Below are 8,521 nucleotides of genomic sequence, written 5' to 3'. Positions count from 1 at the left end.
CTTTGTTAGGTTTCCCTGGTTAGGTTAATTCACATATATTTCCCCCCTGTAGCTAATGTGGATAGGGCTATTTCTCTTATTTCTTTTTCAGTATATTTATCATTATGTATAAAAAGAGTGCTGATTTTTTTGTGTTGTGATTTTGTACCTCAACTCTACAATAAAAATACACACTCTAGAATATGTAATTAGAAAGCAGAACTATCTTTTTTTTTTTTTTTTGAGTTAAGATTCTTTACTAGTTATTCGTCCAGGCAGATGCCCTGGTTCTGCGATCCCCTCTCCCTATAGGTCACAGTGAGCGGGTTTCTTCAGAACAGCCTGTGGGGCTGAGAGTGCTGAACCCCAGGGTCAGAAGCAGAACTGGACAACCTCCCATACATGCTGCTTCCCTGTTTCCAAGCTGGGCAGCAGGGAGGAGAGGCCCATGACGTGCCAGGGCTCTCCGTCAGATACCATGGAGGTTTGGTAGGACAGCAGCTGTACACCCGCCTCTGCCAGGAGGCTGATCATCGTGGGCAGCATCATAGGGTTGGAGGGCTGAGCCCGGAACATGAGCAGGGGTTGGCCCCTGTGTAGCAGGCACCTCTGGTCTGAAGATGGCTCCGTTGAGCACCTGCAGCATTGGTGTGGTGCCCTGGACCAGGCCCACAGCTTGGTAGGGGGCACCTGTCAGGGTCACAGTCAGGAGGCTGACTCTGGGTTTTCTTAGTGCTGGCACCCAGGTGGGGACAGCTGATGATGTTCTCGTGGTCCACTAAGGCCCGGTCCCGTGGTGGCTCTTCTGTAAACACATCCAGTGCAGCCCCAGCACACTGACCAGACTGCAAGGCACGCAGCAGGGCACCTTCATCCACGATGCCTCCTCGAGCACAGTTCACTACTCGCACGCCTTTCTTGCACTGAGCAAAGGTGCTGTCATTCAGCAAGCCTGCGGTGGAGGGCAGGAGTGGGGTATGGACAGTGATGAAGTCACAGAGAGGCCAGATCTCCTCCAGCGGCAACTGCTGAACACCGAAGGAGGCCACAACTTCAGGAGAGATGATGGGGTTAGAGCCTACAGTCTTCATTCCAAAGGACTGCATTCGGGTGGCCACCTCTCTTCAGATTCTGCCAAGGCCAAGAATTCCCAATGTCTTCCCATTCAGTTCTGTCCCCGTGAACTTCTTCCGGTCCCATTTGCCATCTTTCATCGAAGCCGTCGCCTGGGGAATCTGCCTGGCCAGGCACATGATCATCCCACAGGTGAGCTCTGCAGCACTGAGGCTGTTTCCGTTTGGGGTGTTGATGACTAGGATGCCCTTCCTTGTGGCAGCCTCCAGATCCACATTGTCCACGCCTGTACCAGCCCTGCCTACCACCTGGAGCTTCTCTGCTGTGTTGATGACATCAACAGTGACCTTAGTAGCTGACCAGATGATAAGGCCTTCACAGTCCTGGAGTTCAGCTATCAGCTCCTCCTTGCTCAAGTTCTGCTTCTCCACCACCTGCAGCCCTCCATCTTGCAGGATCTTCCGGCAGCAGGGGTCCAGGCTGTCACTGATGAGTACTTTGCACAGATTTGCGAAAGCCATTGCTAGAGTCAGGTCTTAGAAGCTGTTGCTCTGCGTGGGCAGAAGCACTTAGTTCAGGAAACTGCAGGCAGGGCTCAGGACTATCTTTCTAATAGTTCTAAGAAACATACTTTACCACGAAAATAGACACCACTTCAGGTTAAAGTGATGGGGAAAACGTACTCTGTGCAATTGGAGCGAGGAAACAAGTAGAATACCTCGTTTAATATCTGACAAAAGAGACCCCAAATCACAACTAGTCAAAAGAGTAGTAACTCAATACACACACACACACACACACACACACACACACACACACACACACTATTGAATAATAATTCAGTCAATGAAATCAAGAAGGAAATAATACTTCCTACAATAAAATTAATGAAAAATACAACATAACAAAATTTATGGATGACACTGAAGGCAATCATGAGAGGCAACTTTATGACACTAAGATCCTACACCAAGACATCCAAAACATTTAAGTGCTCTCAAACTAATTACTTAATGATTCAAGGAAGGGACTTGGAAATAGCAATCCAAACACAAAAATGTAGATGGAAAAGAATATCAAAAATCAAACTATTCTCAACAATAAAAGAACCTCTGGGGGAATCACCATGCCTGACCTCAAGCTGTACTATAGAGCAACTGTGATAAAAACTGCATGGTACTGGTACAGTGACAGACAGGTAGATCAATGGAATAGAATTGAAGATCCAGAAATGAATCCACACACCTATGGTCACTTGATCTTTGACAAAGGAGCTAAAACCATCTAGTGGAAAAAAAAGACAGCATTTTCAACAAATGGTGCTGGCACAATTGGCTGTTAGCATGCAGGAGAATGAGAATTGATCCAATCTTATCTCCTTGTACAAAGCTCAAGTCTAAGTGGATCAAAGANCTCCACATAAAACCAGAGACACTGAAATATATAGAGGAGAAAGTGTGGAAAAGCCTTGAAGAAATGGGCAGAGGGGAAAAGTTTCTTAACAGAATAGCAATGGCCTGTGCTGTAAGATCAAGAATCAACAAATGGGACCTCATAAAATCGCAAAGCTTCTGTAAGGCAAAAGATACTGTCAATAAGACAAAGAGGCCACCAACAGATTGGGAAAGAATTTTTACCAATCCTAAATCTGATAGGGGAATAATATCCAATATATATAAAGAGCTCAAGAAGCTGAGCTCCAAAAATTCAAATAACCCCATTAAAAAATGAGGTACAGAGCTAAACAAAGAATTCTCAACTGAGGAGTACCGAAGGGCTGAGAAGCACTTGAAAAAATGTTCAACATCCTTAATCATCAGGGAAATGCAAATCAAAACAACCCTGAGATTTCACCTCACACCAGTCAGAATGGCTAAGATAAAAAATTCAGGGGACAGCAGATACTGGCGAGGATGTGGAGAAAGAGGAACACTCCTCCATTGCTGGTGGGATTGCAAGCTTGTACAACCACTCTGGAAATCAGTCTGGCAGTTCCTCAGAAAACTGGACATAGTACTACCGGAAGATCCAGCAATACCTCTTCTAGGTATATACCCAGAAAAATCAGAGAAATTCATGAAAAAGAAGAAACATATCACAAGAATCAATGAAAAGAGGAATTTTTTCTTTGGAAAATACAAGCAAATTTTACAAACATTTGGCCATCTTAAACAAGAGAAAGAAGACTCAAATTAAAATAATTAGGAGTGCAAATTTAACCTTTACAACTGATATCAATAAAATAATAAATAAAAGCATACTTTGAAAAGATATATTATGTATTTTGAAAACTACTTTTAAAATGGATGAAAGTTTAAATGAATTAAACAAACAAAAATTGAAGCACAATGAAAGAAGTAATTTTAACAGGTCTATAACCAAGCATTAAATTGAAGCAATAATTATAAGCTTTTTGAAAATCTCCCAACTAATGTGACCAAAACCACATAAATTTACTGTAGAGTTCTATCAGGATGTCAAAGAGGAATTAGCATTAATATTACTCAAATTACTCCATGAAACTTAAAAGGGAAGCAATGTTCCCAAACTCATTTTATGATGCTGGTATCATTACCATAATACCATAACAGATGAAGGCAAGCAAAATCAAACTAAGAAACAAACAGCAAAAAAAGACAAAAGAAAATCACAGATAGATCTTGATGGCATGTACAGATGTAAAACTTTAAATGAAAAAAGGCAAATCATTTTAACACTCAGATTGAAGAGGTCACTCATTATGACTCAAAGAGTTCTATTCCAGACATTCAGGGATGGCTCAATATGCACAAATCAACAAGTTATTTTTTTTCCAAACCATAAAGTTCTTTTGACAAAATCCACCATCCCTTCCTAAGTCCTCCAAGTGACTGCACACAGAGGAAATTTACCTAAATATAATACTGCCTGTATATAACAACAGTCGTGCTAAATAAAGAAAAATTCAGAGTTTCCACTAAGATCAAAGAAAAGGAAAGTGTCTATTCTCTCACTCCTTTCTAATATAGTGTTTGAAGTCTTATCTAGAGCTACAGGAGAAGAGAAGAAAACAAAAGGGCACTCAGAAAAATAAATGAGGAATCCTTGTTTGCAGATGATAGGTTATTTTTTTTATAGAAGAGACTCTAAATAAATCAATTTGATTATTTTGTCTTTGATATAATTATACCATCTATGATCAGCCTTTGTAGTTTTAATATTTCTCTAGAAGTACAAAAATATTATTTTAATCTCATATTGCAAAGGAAGGATCACGAGTCATATTTTAGACCTCTACCCTGTGTGCTGCTCCTATGTGATGAGAACAAAGTTACTGACTTTCACTGAATAGCAAGCATCAGAATTTAGACATCTATGTTTATGTTATTTAAATACTCACTGATTGACTCCTTACATCTGCGTTCTTAACCTATATACTTTACACTTATTCATAAGTCTGAATTCTTTTTCTATATGATGTATTTTTATTGCTCAATAGTTACTTGTTTAGTATATAATATCAGGCAATCTATTTAAAGTATAGGCTTTAAAAATTCCTTAGATTAGGTTTCACAATATACGTTTCCCATAGTGCAGGAGGGCAGATGAATAAATATATAGGTGATATGGAGTGTCAAGAAGTAAAGAAAGTAGGGTAAGGAGGAGTGTTTGTGGAAGGGAACAGAATTGTGGGTCAAGGAAGGTTTTGTAATGTGTGATTAATTTTCATTAATAATATAGAGAAAGTCAGAAGGCTATCTTGGTAAAAGTTTTTCCTGACACACTAGCAACTGAAAAAGTACCAATTGACAATATGGCTACCATGGAGAACCCTATTCAGCTGGGTTAGAGGATGCAATAGGATGTGGAATGCATCCAGGTCATCCATACAAAAGGCAGTCAAAATACTTCAGCCTTGGTGACTGAAATGAAGGTATTCTCACATTCTGTGAGCCATGCAGGCAGCTCTCATGGATTTTTAGGCACATATACTGTATATAGAGCCTAACCACTCTCTTTAAAGGGTGACCCTATATCTTATAATGTAGATTCCAAAATGTAAATAATTGAGCTAAAGTAGGGTTCATGCACAATTTAGTAACTAAACCAGGAGGGTTGGCTTTTTTTTTTTTAATGTGGAAATGAATACTTGGCTTAATCATGGAGGAAAACTCTATAGATAATGTCCTAAGGAAATTAAGTTGCATATTAACCCTAATGCAAGGAGACAAAGTGGAAGCTACTTCTGGGGTGGAGGCAGAAAGGCAGCAGTTTGCTTGTACCAGATGCATTCCATATGCTTTGCACCTGTCCTCACCTTGGTCTCTGCCCCAGGACACTGACCTAGAAGGAAATCTTTAATAAGCTCACATGTCCTACAGGTTTAAAATGAGTTCAGTCAAAGGGAGCTCCAACTGGAGATGGAAGGAAGAAAAATTCACTCCTCTAGTGCCTTTCATTAAAGTCACCTCCAAAGAAGGTGACCCTGCTCCCATGCATCCTGCTGCCCTGCCCCTTTCACCTCTAGGATCTCATAACCTTGCTCTTCCCCTGTCCCATTAGAATTGGAGCTAACAACATGTTCTGGGAGCAGCCCTGTGTTCCTGTATTACCCCTTGGGCAATCCCTAACTCCCTACCTGCAATTTTGTGGTTAGTTATTTTTTTGTAAATAAGCTCTTCTTGTACTATCCTAATTTGACTGTGCCATCTGTTCCTATGAGGAGAGAACCTGGCACACTGGCCATCCCTGGAGGTATTTCTAGAAATGAATCATGGCAAGATGTGCCTAGCAAATGTGATCTTAGACACAAGTCCCTTGGAATGTCCTCCATTAATCATAATGGCCATTAATTTCTTATGAGAACAAAGGAAAGCAAAAAGGAGCCATTTTTCCTGATTCTCTTTAAACTTAGGAATTCATTAAGCAGCCCTTGAAGGTAGGTGTTCACAACAAATCTTAAAATATGATATTTTAGCCACAGCTTGAAAGAACTTTTATATTTCAAAATCAGTTATCAGGTGCCTTTACAGTGAGGCATCTTCAGTAAAGGCAGCTCCAGCTTGTCTTTGCCTGTCAAAGAGGTCCCCTTATTTGCACACCACTGATTTCAACCTCAAGAAGGTGGCAGAGAAAAGTCACAGCCAGCTGCTCTGTGATGTTGAAAAAGGGGACTCACAACGAGAATAGTTTAAATCAAAAATGGTTCCTTAAAATGTCAGAGTGAACAAGAAACAAAACTTGGTGCTAAATGAAATCCAAAATGCTTTATGAACATGTTTTGGATAATTAGGATGGTATGCTTTGTTCAATGACCTTGTAAAACCAAACTATCTTAGAAACTGCCTGTGTATCACCTCACAGTGTCCTGGGGAGAGAGGAACAAGGAAGGGATAGCAGGTGTTTATTGTATCAAAGAACTATACAGTGGCAAGAGACATGCCCTGAAAATTTAGTCTTGAAATTTTCATACCCCAAGCTATTAGCAGGGTACCTAGCAGTGCTGCAGAGATTCATAAATGCTTATCAGGTAAATAAACAACAGATGAAGTAAACAATAACAAATGGGTCTCTGGATACAGCGGATACCACACCACCCACAGGTTGCCATTTATAAATGGAATTAAAATGGTGGAGAAAATTAGAACAGTTAGATTGCCTGCCATTGTATAACCTAAACAAATGGTTGCTTCTCTGCTATTTTTCAAATTGAACTTGTTGTGTCAAATGAATAGTTTCAGTAACAAGTCACCATATTACTATATTATTCTTGTGATAATTTGCTTCCAATTGAAAATGCTGAAAGAAGGTTTTTTTTTTTTTTTTTTTTTTTTTTTTTTGGACTGAGGATAAAACTCATTTTATTGTCAGATTTTGGGAGAAGAATTTGACACCATTCCAAAGGACAAATGGTAATACCAATAAAGAATAGACTAATCAAAACTACGAATAATAGATAGATAGATAGATAGATAGATACAGAGATACAGAAATACAGAGATAGATACATAGATACATAGATTGATACATATATAAATAGATTGATAGGTGGATAGACAGATAGATAGATAGATAGATAGATAGATAGATAGATAGATAGATGATAGATAGATAGATAGATGATAGATAGATAGATGATAGATAGATGATAGATAGATAGATAGATAGATAGATAGATAGATAGATAGATAGATAGATAGAGATAAAGGTAAGATAGATAACAAAAGATGTCTAGCAGTCTTTAAGGCCAAATACTTCCCAGCATCAACCTTGGTACTGGAGGCAATTCTAAGGCAGAGAAGTGGTATGAAGGGTTAGTGAAAGAAGACTGGATTTTCTCCTTATTCTTCTTATAAATTCAGTCAGTGGCTCTGGATCGTAGATTACAGAGACTCCCTCCCCAATTCACTTGTCTCCATTCACATTCTCTGTAGAATGATTAGTAGTAAGTGAACCACTTCTCTACAAAGTATCAGTATAGAGCAATTTCTATATCAACAAATAAATTCCATACATCAGAAAAGAGTTAGCATGGAAGAATACATGTGTTGTTTTTTGTCTCTTAGTTTTAAACCACTACAAGAAGTGCTTGTTGACAAGACCCTGATATACCTGTGTCCTGCAAGGCTTTGCCAGAGCCTGACAAATACAGAGGCAGAGTCTCATGGCCAAGCATTGGACTGAGCACTGGGTCTCCAATGGAGGAGTTAGAGAGAGGACTGAAGGAACTGAAAAATTTTGTGATCCCATGGGAAGAACAACAACATCAACCCAACAGACCCTCCCCCCACCTCAGAGATCCCAGAGTCTAAACCACCATTCAAATAGAACACATGGAACAACCCATGGCTCCAGCTGCATGTGTAGCAGAGGATGGCACTGGCTGGCATCAGTGGAAGGAGAGGTCCTTGGTACTGTGAAGGCTTGAGTCCCAAGTGTAGGAAAGTGCCTGTTTGGGGAGTTTGGAGTAGGTGGGTGAACACCTTCATAGAAGCAGGGGGAAAGGGATGGGAGAGGGAGTTTTCAGAGGGGAGACCAGGAAAGGGGATAACATTTGAAGTGTAAATTAATAAAATATCCAACATCCATTCTAACATGACTCTAATGTGAAACAAATCCTAGAATATTGTCAATGTGCTTTTATCGTTATAAAGTAAGAAAAACCACCAACTCATACATAATTTATCACATATATAGGTCTATATAAACTATTTGTGCAAAATTATTAGTATTATTAACTGTCTTTGCTTAATTTGACTTTTAAAATAAAAATCAGTCATATAATTTAAAATTGGGAGCAACTAGTAAATCTCATTTTTCCACAAATAAAATGTTCTTAAATCACAAACCAAGTAATTACACGATTCTACAGCATAAAAATTATCTTACTTATTGCTTCCATGTCCTTCTAAAAATCCAGGTTTGGTTTATTTGACTCTTTGGAAGCCCAGAATCCTTTATTACCTTCTTTTTTTGTATCACCATAGGA

General features: G+C 39.3%; 1 pseudogene across 1 annotated transcript; it reads right to left on the bottom strand.

Annotated features, from left to right (window-relative positions):
• Positions 1 to 524: 524 nt before the first annotated feature.
• Positions 525 to 1,581, bottom strand: LOC110327673 (annotated as a pseudogene). The gene has a single exon (XR_002380843.1). The product of XR_002380843.1 is annotated as a D-3-phosphoglycerate dehydrogenase pseudogene (transcript).
• Between the last annotated feature and the right edge of the window lie 6,940 nt (positions 1,582 to 8,521).

Source organism: Mus pahari, chromosome 10 (genome assembly GCF_900095145.1).
Source record: "Mus pahari chromosome 10, PAHARI_EIJ_v1.1, whole genome shotgun sequence".
NCBI classification, from domain to species: domain Eukaryota; kingdom Metazoa; phylum Chordata; class Mammalia; order Rodentia; family Muridae; genus Mus; species Mus pahari.
Note: the sequence above shows the minus strand (reverse complement) of the source record. Positions and strands in the feature narration are given on the sequence as shown.